This window comes from Delphinapterus leucas, chromosome X, assembly GCF_059928025.1.
Source record: "Delphinapterus leucas isolate spDelLeu-1000000601 "Yukka" chromosome X, BTC_Dleu_Yukka2, whole genome shotgun sequence".
Lineage (NCBI taxonomy): Eukaryota > Metazoa > Chordata > Mammalia > Artiodactyla > Monodontidae > Delphinapterus > Delphinapterus leucas.
The window spans coordinates 64252486-64269611 of record NC_143150.1 but is presented as its reverse complement, the minus strand read 5'-3'; positions in this window follow the sequence as shown (position 1 = coordinate 64269611).

Below are 17126 nucleotides of genomic sequence, written 5' to 3'. Positions count from 1 at the left end.
TGACTGGTGCCTGTGTTCTGGTGGGTGGGACTGGATCTTGTCCTTCTGGTGGGCAAGGCTGCATCTGCTGGTGTGTTTTGGAGTGTCTGTGAACTTAGTATGAATTTAGGCAACCTGTCTGCTAAGGAGTGGGTTTATATTCCTGTCTTGCTAGTTGTTTGGCATTGGGCATCCAGAACTGGAGCTTCCTGGCCATTGGGTGGATCTGAGTCTTAGTGTTGAGCTGGCAATCTGTGGGAGAGCTCTCTCTGATTAATATTATTTGGGGCTGGGGGGTTTCTGGTGGTCCAAAGCCCCAGACTCAGCTCTCCCAACTCAGAGGCTCAGGTCAGACACCGGCTGGAGCATCAAGACCCAGCCAGCTGCACAGCATGGGAGAAGAGATAAATGAACAGACAGAACCCCAAAACAAATGGTAAAAGTAAACAGACAAAATCACACAAAAAAACATACACACACACACTCACATAAAGGAAAAAAAACAACAAAACGAACAGACAGATCCCCAAGACAAACGGTAAAAGCAAAACTGAACAGACAAAATCACACATAGAAACATATACACACACACTTATAGAAAGAGAAAAAAAAAAGGAAGAGAGCAACCAAGTCAATAAACAAACCCACAAATGAAAACAAACACTAAAATCTAAAATAAGATAAACATAAAACCAAAACCAAATCAAACACAGAAAGCAACCCCGAAGTCCACAGTTGCCTCCGAAGTCCACAGTTGCACCCAAAGTCCACTGCCTCAATTTTGGGAACATTTTTGTCTCTTCAGGTATTCCACAGATGCCAGGTTTACCAAGCCAATTGCAGGGGTTTAATCCACTGCTCCTAAGGCTGCACGGAGAGATTTCCCTTTCTCTTCTTTTTTCGCAGAACTCCTGGGATTCAGCTTTGGTTTTGGCCCTGCCTCTGCATGTAGGTTGCCCTCAGGCTTCTGTTTCCTGCCCAGAGAGAAGGGGCTTAAAGCAGCTGCCGATTAACCTTCTCTTGCTGACTCATGCTGTGGAGAGGGAGGAGTATGGTAGTTGTAATTGGGATGTGGGGACTGTCTGCAGAGGCAGAGGCTGGCGTGAAGTTGCAAAAGCCTGAGGCACTCCCGGGGAAGTTGGCCCTGGATCACAGAACCTTGACAGTGGTGTGCTGCACAGGCTCCTGGGAGGGTGTGAGTAGTGACTTGCACTTGCACACAGGACCTTTGGTGGCACCAGTGGCAGTGGTAGCAGTCTGTGCCTGCCTCTGTGATCCGAAATGATAGCTGTGGCTCACACCCATATCTGGAGCTTGCTGAGGAGGTGCTCCACCATCTGTGGGCACACGGAGCAGGAAGACCCTCTCCTTGTCCACCCTGAAAATGGTCTCTTGCCTCCCTGGCAGGTCCAGACATTTTCCCGGACTCTCTCCAAGTTAGCTGTGCCACACTATCCCCCTTCAGTCTATCTTCACACAGCCAACCCCAGTCCTCTCCCAGGGTTCTGAACTCTGAAGCTGAAGTCTCAGCTCCCAGCCCCCACCCGCTGTGGTGGATGAACAGACAAGAGTCTTAGGCTGATGAGTGCTTGTTGGCACCAATCATCTCTGCAGGAATCTCTCTGCTTTGCCCTCTGCACCCCTGTTGCTGCACTCTCCTCCATGGCTCCAAATCTTCCCCTGCACCAGTAAAGGGGCTTCCTAGTGTGTGGAAACTTTTCCTCCTTCATAGCTCCCTCCCCGAGGTGCAGGTCCCATCCCTATTCTTTTGCCTCTGTTTATTCTTTTGCCCTACCCAGGTACATGGGGGAGTTTGTTGCCTTTTGGGAAGTCTGAGGTCTTCTTCCAGCGTTCAGTAGGTGTTCTGTAGGAGTCCTTCCACATGTAGATGTATTTTTGATGTATTTGTGGGGAGGAAGGTGATCTCCACATTTTACTCCTCTGCCAATTTGAAGGTCCAGAGTCATTCACATTTCACCTTTATGATTGTTGTTATATGTGTGTACCACCTGTACTAAAATTACCTAAAACTTTTCCTTTAAGTAAACATTTTTAAAATTTTAATCAGTGTTCAACAACTACATTGATGAGTATAAATCTGTAGAGTACAAGTAGAACCAACTGTATTATTTTTAAACTCCCATTGTTGCTTTAATCTGTTCCATGGGTTATATCTTAACTTGCCCTTGGATGAAATTTTAGGCAACTGTTTTTTCTGTCAGTCTTGAATAATAAAAATGTATCTGGTCACTTTTAATCACAAATCAGACTCACCAACAATCTTATCAGTTATTTTAGTCATTTAAATATCCCAGAATTTTCAATAGTCCAAACTATAACATTTCCATAAAGTTAAACTCCCCCCACCCCCGAACCAGCTCTAACCTGCATCAGATTTGAAGCTTGTGGTACCATTTTGATCTGATGTTTTTTTCCTCTGAGCTTGTTGGGTGTTTAAAACTGATTCACTTATTTAGTTTTTTTTACATCTTTATTGGAGTATAATTGCTTTACAATGGTGTGTTAGTTTCTGTTTTATAACAAAGTGAGTCAGTTATACATATACATATATTCCCATATCTCTTCCCTCTTGCGTCTCCCTCCCTCCCACCCTCCATATCCCACCCCTCCAGGCGGTCACAAAGCACCGAGCTGATCTCCTTGTGCTATGCGGCTGCTTCCCACTAGCTATCTACCTTACGTTTGTTAGTGTATATATGTCCATGCCTCTCTCTCGCTTTGTCACAGCTTACCCTTCCCCCTCCCCATATCCTCAAGTCCATTCTCTAGTAGGTCTCTGATTCACTTTTTGGTGGATTGTTTCCATGGGTTCTTGGGCAATGTCCCTCATAGTGCTACAACTTTGGAATGGGTCTCCTAAAATGATTCAGGTCACCTTTCATCTGTGGGGTTCACATCTGTCCCAAAGTAATTGAAACTCATACCTTTGTCCCATCATAGGTGACAAGATATTTGACTGCCAGTGCAGCCCTCACCTCCCCATCACTACACTGCTTCTTTTCTAGCTTTTAGACTATATACTTTTTAAGCTGTTAATCAGAACATAGTTTTATATTCACCAAACTTTAGGGGACACATAAAATTCTCTGAGTGATGTTCTTGAAGCCCTTTTCACAAGGTCTGATGAGATGAAGGGAAAAAATCCCATAGTACTTCAACAACTTTCTCCAAAGAAATTCCTTCTCCAGTTCTCTTCCTATTCAACTATTTTATGTGCTGGAGGTGGGGTGTAGAAATAAAGGTTATAAAACTGATTTCCAGTCACCTCCACTGTAAGCTACATATGTTTGCTTTAGAATCCACTAGGTGCATATTGATACTTATCATTTACTTCTCAAGTTTTGAGGCTTCAGCAAAAAATGGAACATAGAGAGCTTTGTTTTAACATCTTGTTACAAATACATTTAGAAACAAATGTTATATCATGACCACAAATGTATAATAAAACCAGAATCACTTACTATAAAGGGAAAGAAACTATAAAGGGAAGAATAAGAAAGCAGTTATTACATTTTTTAATAAAACTTAAACAATGAGATATACATAAAAATAAATACTTAATTTACAAAAATTCAGAGTAAAGTTAATTCCTTGAAGAAAAGAATGGAGCTATTTGTGATACATTGGTAACAAAGCAATATTTGTTTAGATGTTGTTTAACTTGAGATGAAGATTAATCTCTATATCAATTAGATTTTTTTTTCATTTTTATGATATCAACAACAAACACCCAACCCACATATCAGAAAGGGCAATATAATAGAGGCCTCAAGGGAAGGAAAACTAACAAATCTTAGCATTTCAAATGAATTTTTTTCTCCCTCCAAGTACTAGAGTTTTCCACTAAGGCCTGACAAAGCTTTCACTAGGGCAAATGATCAAGGCTGAGGTGAGGATCCTGTGGCTTAACCATTTATTTTTTGTTTACTTCACTCCTTGCACTGCTCCTGGTTGTAGAAGAACATGATGCCTTGTGTGGTCAAAGTGCTGTTAACAGAACATAGGCATTCACCTCTACTGGGCTAAATACTCAATGATGCTTCCAGAAGGGAGACGACTGACCAAGACCCAGGGAAGAAGAATCTAGAGCCTCTTCAGTGTATTCAGCAGAAAGTCCAAATATTCTTTTGTATATCGTGCAAAATCATCTCATATACCACCAGTAGTACATGTACCACATCATAGGAAATATTTTCTAATATCATGCTGTTTTCTCCATGAAGACTTTATTGTTTTTCCCAGGAAGTTAAATTTGTTACTTTCTAATGTCTTATAGCATCTTTTTCAAACTTCATTGGATCACTTATCACATTACTGTAATTATTTTTTATGTGTCTGCTTCCTCCACCAGCTTGTAAATATTTTGAGAGCAGGACACTATGTTCTACTCATCTATGTATTGCTAGTATCTAACACAATGCCTGGTCTTTTACCTGTTTATTGAATAAGTGACATGAACAATATTGCATGTTATAGAGGTGGTGGTGGATGTAATCAACAGACTTCATTAAATTAGTGTTTAAGCTAGGCTCTAGGCTAGATAGTGGTGATAAACTGGTGAAAATCAAGACATGGATGTCTGTCCGTATGGGGATCACAATCTAGTTGGAGAGGAAAGACAAGAAATTAGTAAGCAAGTGAAAGTATACATAATTGTAAATTGTAATAATTTGTTGGTAATAACTGAAAGCAGGGGGAGTGAATCACAAAAACGTAACTACTCTATATAAGACAGTCAGGAAATGTCACTTTGAGGATGAGACCTAAGGAGTCACTCTGGACTAAGTGATTTCAAAGATTTCTCAGTACTGGGTATATTTCCAATGGTAGATTGAAGAGAGTAGCCAATGGGAAGCCACTGAAATTTATTGAGCAATGCGTTGCAAGATTAACCATGCAAAATAAAATTCCAAGTATTTGAGACTAGAATTAAGAACATAAGCATTAATGCATTAGTTTAGGAATGATAATAAGGAGGTAAAGTAGAATAGTGGTAATGGAAATGGAGAGGAGTAGGTGGATATGAGAGACACTTAACTCAGCAAAAATGGAACCACATAGAGGAAAGGGCACAGACATGGATGTTAGGAACCTGGGTTCTAGTCCTGGAACTACTGTGCAACTGTGGGCAAGGTACATCTTAGTTTCCCAATTTATAAAAATAAAAGGTTTAAATTCTGTAGCTAATACTGCTAGGTGATCCCCAAACACATTTGCTTTACATTCTACAACAATAAATTAATTTCCATTTTATCTTGCAGTTAGGTGTGGCCAGCTAACCAAGTTCTAGCTAATGAAATACGGATAGAAGTGATATTTGAAATTATTCTTTTAGTCCTGGGTCATTAAATCTCCCTAGTCATAATTTTTCATGCTTTTTTCCCTTTATCTACCAGGTTACTGTGGGGTTTTTGCATAACAAACCACCCCCAAAATTAATGGCTTATAACAACGAGTTATTTAGCTCACTACTCTTTGGATCCACAATTAGGGCTGGGTTAAGCTGGATAATCCTTCAGGTCTTGACTAGACACACTCATGCATCTGTGTTCTGCTGCCAGGTTGAATGAGGGTTACCTGAGCTAGGATGATCTTGGTTCAGTCATCTTGACTTTATTCCATGTGATCTTTCATCCTCCGTCACACTAGTCCAAGCTTATTCACAAGGTGGATAGGCAAGATTCCGATAGAACCAATGGAAATGCACAGTACCTTTTGAGGCCTCCATGTGGAATAGGCATACCATTATGTCTTCTGCATTCTGTTAGCCAAAAGAAGCCATAGGATCAGATCAGTATTATCAAAATCTATGCCTCTTGTGCACCCATCTCCCACGGTGGCCAGTCTGCAACCTTGGTAGGGGTCTACACCTCTACACCATATTTCAACCTTAAAAGCCTTTGGTATGCCATTTGTGATCATTTCCATGCATGTGCAGCCCAGAAGTGAGCCTTGGATTTCACAGGCAGCTTCAGGGGATCCCTTAATTGAACCCCCTCTTTTGTGTAATTTCCCCCACACGCAGTAGCTCCCAGGGATCCCCTTTTCTATGCTCTGGCTCAAAAGCTATAATTTTAGCCTCCTCATGCTGCCATGCATTTCCACAACTGATTTCATCTCCACGGAAAAAGTTGCAAGAAGAAAGAGAGAAAAAGAAAATGGGTACTTCCACCTACACTCTTAAAACTACAGGTATATTTTTTCCCAATTCTTCTGGTCAGGGAGAAAGATATTTTTCTTCTTCTCAGAGCATTTGATGCCTATAAGGCCACGGATGCCTTACCTATACTATCACAGGAGTGCAGCTAGAAGTCTGGGACTTTCCAGTAAACAAACACACAAATAAAAACCAAAAAGGAAAATTTCCCCACTGTCTCAATCCCACAGCTGAGTCACCCCTATCTCCAGCCCATCTCATAGACATCTGACCATAAAAAGAATGTTTCTTTGGAGATTTTTATATTCCTGGAAGCTGTACAGTCCCAGCATTCAAGCCAAGTTTAATTAAGGCTGAGAGATATGGGAGGAAAAAGAAAGGAAAATCACCATTGTATCTATCCTTCTTCAAGTTTTGATTTCTCTCCCAATCTTCCTGTTGTACTTATTTCCCACAGTCATAAGAGACTTGCCTCATGTATTATGTCGAGAGATTTTACATGTAATACGTGGGGGATATAGTGTGAAATGTATTCACACCATCTTAATTGTAACCATATTATTACTTATGAGAAGTCTTCTGTTAGTATACTTAGGGTTTCTTTATAGGTAATGTGTCTTTCTCCCTGTTTATTTATTTATTTATTTTTACATATTAATTGGAGTATAATTGCTTTACAATGGTGTGTTAGTTTTGGCTTTATAACAAAGTGAATCAGTTATACATATACATATGTTCCCATATCTCTTCCCTCTTGCATCTCCCTCCCTCCCACCCTCCCTATTCCACCCCACTAGGTGGTCACAAAGCACCGAGCTGATCTCCCTGTGCTATGCGGCTGCTTCCCACTAGCTATCTATTTAAAGTTTTTTAGTGTATATATGTCCATGCCAATCTCTCGCTTTGTCACAGCTTAACCTTCCCCCACCCCATATCCTCAAGTCCATTTTCTAGTAGGTCTGTGTCTTTATTCCTGTCTTACCCCTAAGTTCTTCATGACATTTTTCTTTCTTAAATTCCATATATATGTGTTAGCATACGGTATTTATCTTTCTCTTTCTGACTTACTTCACTCTGTATGACAGACTCTAGGTCCATCCACCTCACTACAAATAACTCAATTTCGTTTCTTTTTATGGCTGAGTAATATTCCATTGTATATATGTGCCACATCTTCTCTATCCATTCATCCGATGATGGAAACTTAGGTTGTTTCCATCTCCACACTATTGTAAATAGGGCTAAAATGAACATTTTGGTACATGACACTTTTTGAATTATGGTATTCTCAGGGTATATGCTCAGTAGTGGGATTGCTGGGTCATATGGTAGTTCTATTTGTAGTTTGTTAAGGAACCTCCATACTGTTATCCATAGTGGCTGTACCAATTCACATTCCCACCAGCAGTGCAAGAGTGTTCCCTTTTCTCCACACCCTCTCCAGCATTTATTGTTTCTAGATTTTTTGATGATGGCCATTCTGACTGGTGTGAGATGATATCTCATTGTAGTTTTGATTTGCATTTCTCTAATGATTAATGATGTTGAGCATTCTTTCATGTGTTTGTTGGCAGTCTGTATACCTTCTTTGGAGAAATGTCTATTAAGGTCTTCTGCCCGTTTTTGGATTGGGTGGTTTGTTTTTTGTTATTGAGCTGCATGAGCTGCTTATAAATTTTGGAGATTAATCCTTTGTCACTTGTTTCATTTGCAAATATTCTCTCCCAATCTGAAGGTTGTCTATTGGTCTTGTTTATGGATTCCTTGGCTGTGCAAAAGCTTTGAAGTTTCATGAGGTCCCATTTGTTTATTTTTGTTTTTATTTCCATTTCTCTAGGAGGTGGGTCAAAAAGGATCTTGCTGTGATTTATGTCATAGCGTGTTCTGCCTAGGTTTTCCTCTAAGAGTTTGAATGTTTCCGGCCTTGCATTTAGGTCTTTAATCCATTTTGAGCTTATTTTTGTGTGTGGTGTTAGGGAGTGATCTAATCTCATACTTTTACATGTAGCTGTCCAGTTTTCCTAGCACCACTTATTGAAGAGGCTGTCCTTTCTACACTGTACATTCCTGCCTCCTTTATCAAAGATAAGGTGACCATATGTGCGTGGGTTTATCTCTGGGCTTTCTATCCTGTTCCATTGATCTATATTTCTGTTACTGTACCAGTACCATACTGTCTTGATAACTGTAGCTTTGTAGTATAGTCTGAAGTCTGGGGGCCTGATTCCTCCAGCTCTGTTTTCCGTTCTCAAAATTGCTTTGACTATTCAGGGTCTTTTGTGTTTCCATACAAATTGTGACATTTTTTGTTCTAGTTCTGTGAAAAATGCCAGTGGTTGTTTGATAGGGATTGCATTGAATCTATAGATTGCTTTGGGTAGTAGAGTCATTTTCACAATGTTGATTCTTCCAATCCAAGAACATGGTATATCTCTCCAGCTATTTGTATCATCTTTAATTTCTTTCATCAGTGTCTTATAATTTTCTGCATACAGGTCTTTTGTCTCCTTAGGTAGGTTTATTCCTAGAAATTTTATTCTTTATGTTGCCATGGTAAATGGGAATACTTTCTTGATTTCCCTTTCAGATTTTTCATCATTAGTGTATAGGAATGTCAGAGCTTTGTATGCATTAATTTTGTATCCTGCTACTTTACCAAATTCATTGATTAGCTCTAGTAGTTATCTGCTAGCATCTTTAGGATACTCTATATATAGTATCATGTCATCTGCAAACAGTAACAGCTTTACTTCCTATTTTCAGATTTGGATTCGTTTTATATCCTTTCCTTCTCTGATTGCTGTGGATAAAACTTCCAAAACTATGTGGAATAAGAATGGTGAGAGTGGGCAACCTTGTATTGTTCCTGATCTTAGTGCAAATGCTTTCAGTTTTTCACCATTGAGGACGATGTTGGCTGCGGGTTTGTCATATATGGCCTTTATTATGTTGAGGAAAGTTCCCTCTATGCCTGTATTCTGCAGTGTTTTTATCATAAATGTGTGTTGAGTTTTGTCAAAAGCTTTCTCTGTATCTATTGAGGTGATCATATGGTTTTTCTCCTTCAATTTGTTAATATGGTGTGTCACGTTGTTTGATTTGAATATATTGAAGAATCCTTTCATTCCTGGAATAAACCCCACTTGGTCATGTTGTATGATCCTTTTAATGTGCTGTTGGATTCTGTTCGCTAGTATTTTGTTGAGGGTTTTTGCATCTATGTTCATCAGTGATATTGGCCTGTAGTTTTCTTTCTTTGTGACATCCTTGTCTGGGTTTGGTATCAGGGTGATGGTGGCCTCGTTGAATGAGTTTGGGAGTGTTTCTCCCTCTGCTATATTTTGGAAGAGTTTGAGAAGGATAGGTGTTATCTCTTCTCTAAATATTTGATAGAATTCACCTGTGAAGCCATCTAGTCCTGTGCTTTTGTTTGTTGGAAGATTTTTAATCACAGTTTCAATTTCAGTGCTTGTGATTTGTCTGTTCATATTTTCTCTATCTTCCTGATTCAGTCTTGGTGGTTGTGCATTTCTAAGAATTTGTCCATTTCTTCCAGGTTGTCCATTTTATTGGCATAGAGTTTGTGGTAGTAATCTCTCATGATGTTTTGTATTTCTGCAGTGTCAGTTGTTACTTCTCCTTTTTCATTTCTAATTCTATCGATTTGAGCCTTCTCCCTTTCTTTCTTGATGAGCCTGGCTAATGGTTTATTGATTTTGTTTATTTTCTAAAGGAACCAGCTTTTAGTTTTATTGATCTTAGCTATCATTTCCTTCATTTCTTTTTCATTTATTTCTGATCTGATTTCTATGATTTCTTTCCTTCTGCTAACTTTGGAGTTTTTTTTGTCCTCCTTTCTCTAATTGCTTTAGGTGCAAGGTTAGGTTGTTTATTCAAGATGTTTCCTGTTTCTTAAGGTAGGATTGTGTGGCTATAAACTTCCCTCTTAGAACTGTTGTTGCTGCATCTCGTAGGTTTTGGGTTGTTATGTCTCCATTGTCATTTGTTTCTAGGTATTTTTAATTTCCTCTTTGATTTCTTCAGTGATCACTTCGTTATTAAGTAGTGTATTGTTTAGCCTCCATGTGTTTGTATTTTTTACAGATCTTTTCCTGTATTTGATATCTAGTCTCATAGCATTGTGGTCGGAAAGGATACTTGATAAAATTTCAATTTTCTTATATTTACCAAGGCTTGATTTGTGACCCAGGATATGATCAATCCTGGAGAATGTTCCATGAGCACTTGAGAAGAATGTTTATTCTGCTGTTTGTGGATGGAGTGTCCTATATATACCAATTAAGTCCATCTTGTTTAATGTATCATTTAAAGCTTGTGTTTCCTATTTATTTTCATTTGGCTGATCTATCCACTGGTGAAAGTGGGGTGTTTAAGTCCCCTACTATGAATGTGTTACTGTCGATTTCCCTTTTTATGGCTGTTAGTATTTGCCTTATGTATTGAGGTGCTCCAATGTTGGGTGCATAAATATTTACTATTTTTATATATTCCTCTTGGATCGATCCCTTGATCATTATGTAGTGTACTTCTTTGTCTCTTCTAATAGTCTTTATTTTAAAGTCTATTTTGTCTGATATGAGAATTGCTACCCCAGTTTTCTTTTGGTTTCCATTTGCATGGAATATCTTTTTCCATCCCTTTACTTTCAGTCTGTATGTGTCTCTAGGTCTGAAGTGTGTGTATTGTAGACAGCAGATATATGGGTCTTGTTTTTGTTTCCATTCAGCCAATCTGTGTCTTTTGGTGGGAGCATTTAGTCCACTTACATTTAAGATAATTATCGATATGTATTTTCCTATTCCCATTTTCTTAACGGTTTTGGGTTTTATATTGTAGGTCTCTTCCTTCTCTTGTGTTTCTTGCCTAGAGAAGTCCCTATAGCAGTTGTTGTAAAGCTGGTTTTGTGGTGCTGAACTCTCTCAGCTTTTGCTTGTATGTAAAGGTTTTAATTTCTCCATCAAATCTGAATGAGATCCTTGCTGTGTAGAGTAATCTTGGCTGCAGTTTTTTCTCCTTCATCACATAAAGTATGTCCTGCCAGTCCCTTCTGGCTTGCAGAGTTTCTGCTGAAAAATCAGCTGTTAACCTTATGGGGATTCCCTTGTGTGTTATTTGTTGTTTTTCCCTTGCTGCTTTTAATATGTTTTCTTTGTATTTAATTTTTGACAGTTTGATTAATATGTGTCTTGGCATATTTTTCCTTGGATTTATCCTGTATGGGACTCTCTGTTCTTCCTGGATTTGATTAACTATTTCCTTTCCCATATTAGGGAAGTTTTCAATTATAATCTCTTCAAATATATTCTCAGTCCCTTTCTTTTTCTCTTCTTCTTCTGGAACCCCTATAATTCGAATGTTGGTGTGTTTAATGTTGTTACAGAGGTCTCTGAGACTGTCCTCAGTTCTTTTCCTTCTTTTTTCTTTATTCTGCTCTGCAGTAGTTATTTCTACTCTTTTATCTTCCAGGACACATATCAGTTCTTCTGCCTCAGTTATTCTGCCCTTGATCCCATCTAGAGTATTTTTAATTTCATTTATTGTGTTGTTCATCATTGTTTGTTTCATCTTTAGTTCTTCTAGGTCCTTGTTAAGTGTTTCTTGCATTTTGTCTATTCTATTTCCAAGATTTTGCATCATCTTTACTATCATTATTCTGAATTCTTTTTCAGGTAGACCGCCTATTTACTCTTCATTTGCTAGGTCTGGTGGGTTTTTATCTTGCTCCTTCTTCTGCTGTGTGTTTTTATATCTTCTCATTTTGCTTATCTTACTGTTTTTGTAGCCTCCTTTTTGAAGGGTGCATGTTCGTAGTTCCCGTTGTTTTTGGTGTCTGTCCCCTGTGGCTAAAGTTGGTTCAGTGGATTGTGTAGTCTTCCTGGTGGAGGGGACTAGTGCCTGTGTTCTGGTGAATGAGGCTGGATCTTGTCTTTGTTGTGGTCAGGTCCACCTCTGGTGGTGTGTTCTGGGGTGTCTGTGGGCTTATTATGATTTTAGGCAACCTCTCTGCTAATAGGTGGGGTTGTGTTCCTGTCTTGCTAGTTGTTTGGCATAGGGTGTCCAGCACTGTAGCTTGGTGATTGTTGAATGAAGCTGGGTGCTGGTGTTAAGATGGAAATATCTGGGAGATTTTCGCCGTTTGATATTACGTGGAGCTGGGAGGTCTTTTGTGGACCAGTGTCCTGAATTTGGCTCTCCCACCTCAGAGGCTTAGAACTGAGTCCTGGCTGCAGCCCCAAAAGCCTTTCATCCACACGGCTTAGAATAAAATGGAGAAAACGTAGAAAGAAAGGGAAAAAGAAAGAAAGAAAGAAAGAAAGAAAGAAAGAAAGAAAGAAAGAAAGAGAGAAAGAAAGATAGGAGGGAGGGAGGAAGGAAGGAGGGAAGGAAGTAAAGAAAGAAAGAAAGAAGATAAAATAAAATAAAGTAAGGTAAAATAAAATAAATGTATTAAAATTAAAAATAATTATTAAGAATAAAAAATTTTAAGAAAAAGAAAATAATGGACGGATAGAACCCTAGGACAAATGGTGGAAGCAAACCTATACAGACAAAATCTCACGCAGAAGCATACACATACACACTCAGAAAAAGGGTAAAAGGGGAAAAAAATAATAAATTTTGCTCTCAAAATCCACCTCCTCATTTTGGGATGATTCGTTGTCTATTCATATATTCCACAGAGGCAGGGTACATCAAATTGATTGTGGAGTTTTAATCCACTGCTTCTGAGGCTGCTGGGAGAGATTTCCCTTTCTCTTCTTTGTTCTCACAGCTCCAGGGGCTTAGCTTTGGATTTGGTCCTGCCTCTGCGTGTAGGTCGCTGAGGTCATCTGTTCTTCTCTCAGACAGGACGAGGTTAAAAGAGCAGCTGCTTCGGGGACTCTGTCTCACTCAGGCCGGGGGGAGGGAGGGGTACAGATGCAGGGTGAGCCTGTGGGAACAGAGGCCTGCATGACATTGCACTAGCTTGAGGGGGGCCGTGTGTTCTTCTGGGGAAGTTGTCCCTGGATCACGGGACCCTAGCTGTGGCGGGCTGCACAGGCTCCCGGGAGGGGAGGTGTGGAGAGTGAGCTGTGCTCGCACACAGGCTTCTTGGTGGTGGCAGCAGTAGCCTTAGCGTCTTATGCCCATCTCTGGATCTCCTTTAAGCAGCGCTCTTAATCCCCTCTCCTCGCGCACCAGGAAACAAAGAGGGAAGAAAATGTCTCTTGCCTCTTCGGCAGGTCCAGACTTTTCCCCAGACTCCCTCGCGGCTAGCCGTGGTGCACTAACCCCCTGCAGGCTGTGTCCACACCGCCAACCCCAGTGCTCTCCCTGTGCTCCGACCGAAGCCCGAGCCTCATCTCCCAGCCCCGCCTGTCCCGGCGGGTGAGCAGACAAGCCTCTCGGGCTGTTGAGTGCAGGTCGGCACCGATCCTCTGTGCGGGAATCTCTCCGCTTTGCCCTCTGCACCCCTGTTGCTGTGCTCTCCTCCGTGGCTCCGAAGCTTTCCCCCTCTGCCACCCGCAGTCTCCGCCCACGCAGGGGCTTCCCAGTGTATAGAAACCTTTCATCCTTCACAGCTCCCTCCCACTGGTGCAGGTCCCGTCCCTATCCTTTTGTCGCTTTATTCTTTTTTCTTTTGCCCTACCCAGGTTTGTGGGGACTTTCTTGCCTTTTGGGAGGTCTGAGGTCTTCTGCCAGCGTTCAGTAGGTGTTCTGTAGGAGTTGTTCCACGTGTAGATATATTTCTGGTGTATCTGTGGGGAGGAAGGTGATCTCCGCTTCTTACTCTTCCGCCATCTTCCTGTCCAGCCTCTCCCTGGTTTTTTATAAGGTCCTTTTGACTTTGAGTTCTGTGACTTCAGTAATATGAGTCTAGATTTGAATTTTATTTTATTTATCACTCTCAGAACTCATACTTCTGGAATGTGAGGATCCTTAGAGTTTTTCAACAATGAAAATTCTTAGCCATTACCACTTTGAATATTGTCTCTCAGCCATTCACTCTATTATTTTCCTCCTGGAACATTAGTCTTATGAAAGACCTTCTCATTCTATTTTTCATGTCTCTTAACTTCCTGTTCAGATGTTTCATCTCTGTATCTTACCTTGCCACATTTTGGGTATCTTATGTGCCAGAAATTAAGATAGGCAATTAATATACATTATTTCATTTAATTGCTATAACAACATTAAATGTTGGTATTCTCATTTCTTTTTTCTTTATAGGAGCATAATTGAAAATGTGTCAGTTTTAGGTGTACAGCAAAGTGATTCAGTTATATATATATACATGTATCTATTATTTTTCAAGTTATTTTCCCATATAAGTTATTAGAGAATATCGATCAGACTTCCCTGTGCTATACAATAGGTCCTTGTTGGTTATCTATTTTAAATACACCAGTGTGTAATGTCAATCCCAAACTCCCAATCTATCCTCCCCCCTCCCCCTTCATAATCTCGTTCTCTAAGACTGTGAGTCTGTTTCTGTTTTGTAAATATATTCATTTGTATCATTTTTTTAGATTTCGCATATAAGTGATATCACATTATATTTGTCTTTCTCTGTCTGCTTACTTCACTTAGTATGATAATCTCCAGGTCCATCTATGGTCCTGCAAATGGCATTATTTCATTATTTTTAATGGCTGAATAATATCCCGTTGTATATATGTAGCACTCTTTCTTTTCTTTTCTTTTTTTTCATGGTTCAAAAGAATTATTAACTTTTTAATTAAGGTAAAATCAACATACAATATTATATTAGTTTCAGGTGTGCAATCTAATGGTTCAATAAGTGTATACATTGTGAAATGATCACCACAATAAGTCTCATTAACATCCATCATCATATGTAGTTACAAATTTTTTTATTGTGATGAGAACTTTTAAGATTTACTCTCTTAGCAACTTTCAACTATGCAATACAGTATTATTTTTTTAATTAATTTTTATTGGAGTATAGTTGCTTTACAATGTTGTGTTTGTTTCTACTGTACAACAAAGTACATCAGTTCTATGTATACATACATCCCCTCTTTTTTGGATTTCCTCCCCATTTAGGTAACCACAGAGCATTGAGTAGAGTTTCCTGTGCTATACAGTAGGTTCTCATTAGTTATCTATTTTATACATAGTATCAATAGTGTATATGTGTCAATCCCAATCTCCCAATTCTTCCCACCACCATCCCCTTTCCCCCTTGGTGTCCATGTATTTATTCTCTACGTCTGTGTCTGTATTTCTGCTTTGCAAATAAGAGCACCTATACCATTTTTCTAGATTGCACATGTATGTGTTAATGTACAATATTTGTGTTTCTCTTTCTGACTTACTTCACTCTGTATGACACTAAGTCCATTCATATCTCTACAAATGATGCAATTTCATTCCTTTTTGTGGCTGAGTAATATTCCACTGGCAATACAGTATTATTAACTGTAGTTGTCATGCTGTACATTACATTCCCATGACTTATTTATTTTATAACTGGAAGTTTGTACCTTTTGACTACCTTCACCTATTTCAGCCACCCCCCACCTTGCCTCTGGCAACCACCTATCTGTGTTCTGTATATACAAGCTTGGTTTTCTTTTTTTTTTGGTTTTCTGTTTTTGTTTTTTGTTTTTAATTCCACATATAAGTGAGATCATGTAGTATTTGTCTGTCTGACATATTTCACTTAGATAATGTCCTCAAGTTCCATCCATTTTGTCACAGATGGCAAGATTTAGTTCTTTCCTATGGCCAAATAATGTTCCATTGTGTATGTATGCACCACAGTTTCTTTATCCATTCATCTGCCAATGGACACAGGTTGTTTACATATCTTGGCTATTATAAACAATGCTGCAATGAACACCTGTGTGCATAATATCTTTATCCTTTTATCTGTCAAAGGACATTTATGTTGCTTTCATGTCTTAGCTATTGTAAACAGTGCTTCAATGAACATTGGGATACATGTAGCCTTTTGAACCATGTTTTCTGTATATATGTCCAGGAGTGGGATTGCTGGACCATATGGTAGCTCTATTTTTAGTTTCTTAAAGAACTGGCATATTTTTCCCCATAGTGGCTGTACCAATTTACATTCCCACCAACAGTGTAAGAGGATACCCTTTTCTCCACACCTTGTCCAGCATTTATTGTTTGTAGACTTTTTGATGATGGTCATTCTGACTGGTGTGAGGTGATAACTCATTGAAGATTTGATTTACATTTCTATAATAATTAGTGATGTAGAGCATCTTTTCATGTGCTCTTTGATCATCTGTATGTCTTCTTTGGAGAAATGTCTATTCAGATCTGCCCATTTTTTGACTGAGTTGTTTGTTTGTTTGATATTGAGCCGTTTGTGCTGTTTATAAATTCTGGAGACTAATCCCTTGTCAGTCACGTAATTTGCAAATATTTTCTCTCATTCTGAGAGTTGTCTTTTCATTTTGTTTATGCTTGCCTTTGCTGTGCAATGCTATTGAGTTTAATTAGATACCATTTATTTTTTGTCCATTACTCTAGGAGATGGATCAAAAAAATCTTGCTATGATTTATGTCAAAGAGTGTTCTGCCTATGTTTTCCTCCAAGAGTTTTATAGTATTCAGTCTTACATTTAGTTCTTTAATTCACTTAGAATTTATTTTTGTGCATGGTGTTAAAGAATGTTCTCATTTCATTTTTTTAAGTAGCTGTCCAGTTTTCCCAGCACCACTTATTGAAAGGCCTGTATTTCCTCCATTGTATAGTTTTGCCACCTTTGTCATACATTAATTGACCATAGGTGTGTGGGTTTATTTCTGGGCTGTCTATCCTATGCCATTGATCTGTATTTCTGTTTTTGAGCAAGTACCATACTGTCCTGATTACTGTAACTTTGTAGTATAGTCTGAAGTCAGGAAGCCTGATTCCTCCAGCTCCGTTTTTCTTTCTCAAGTTTGTTTTGGCTATTCAGCGTCTTTTGTG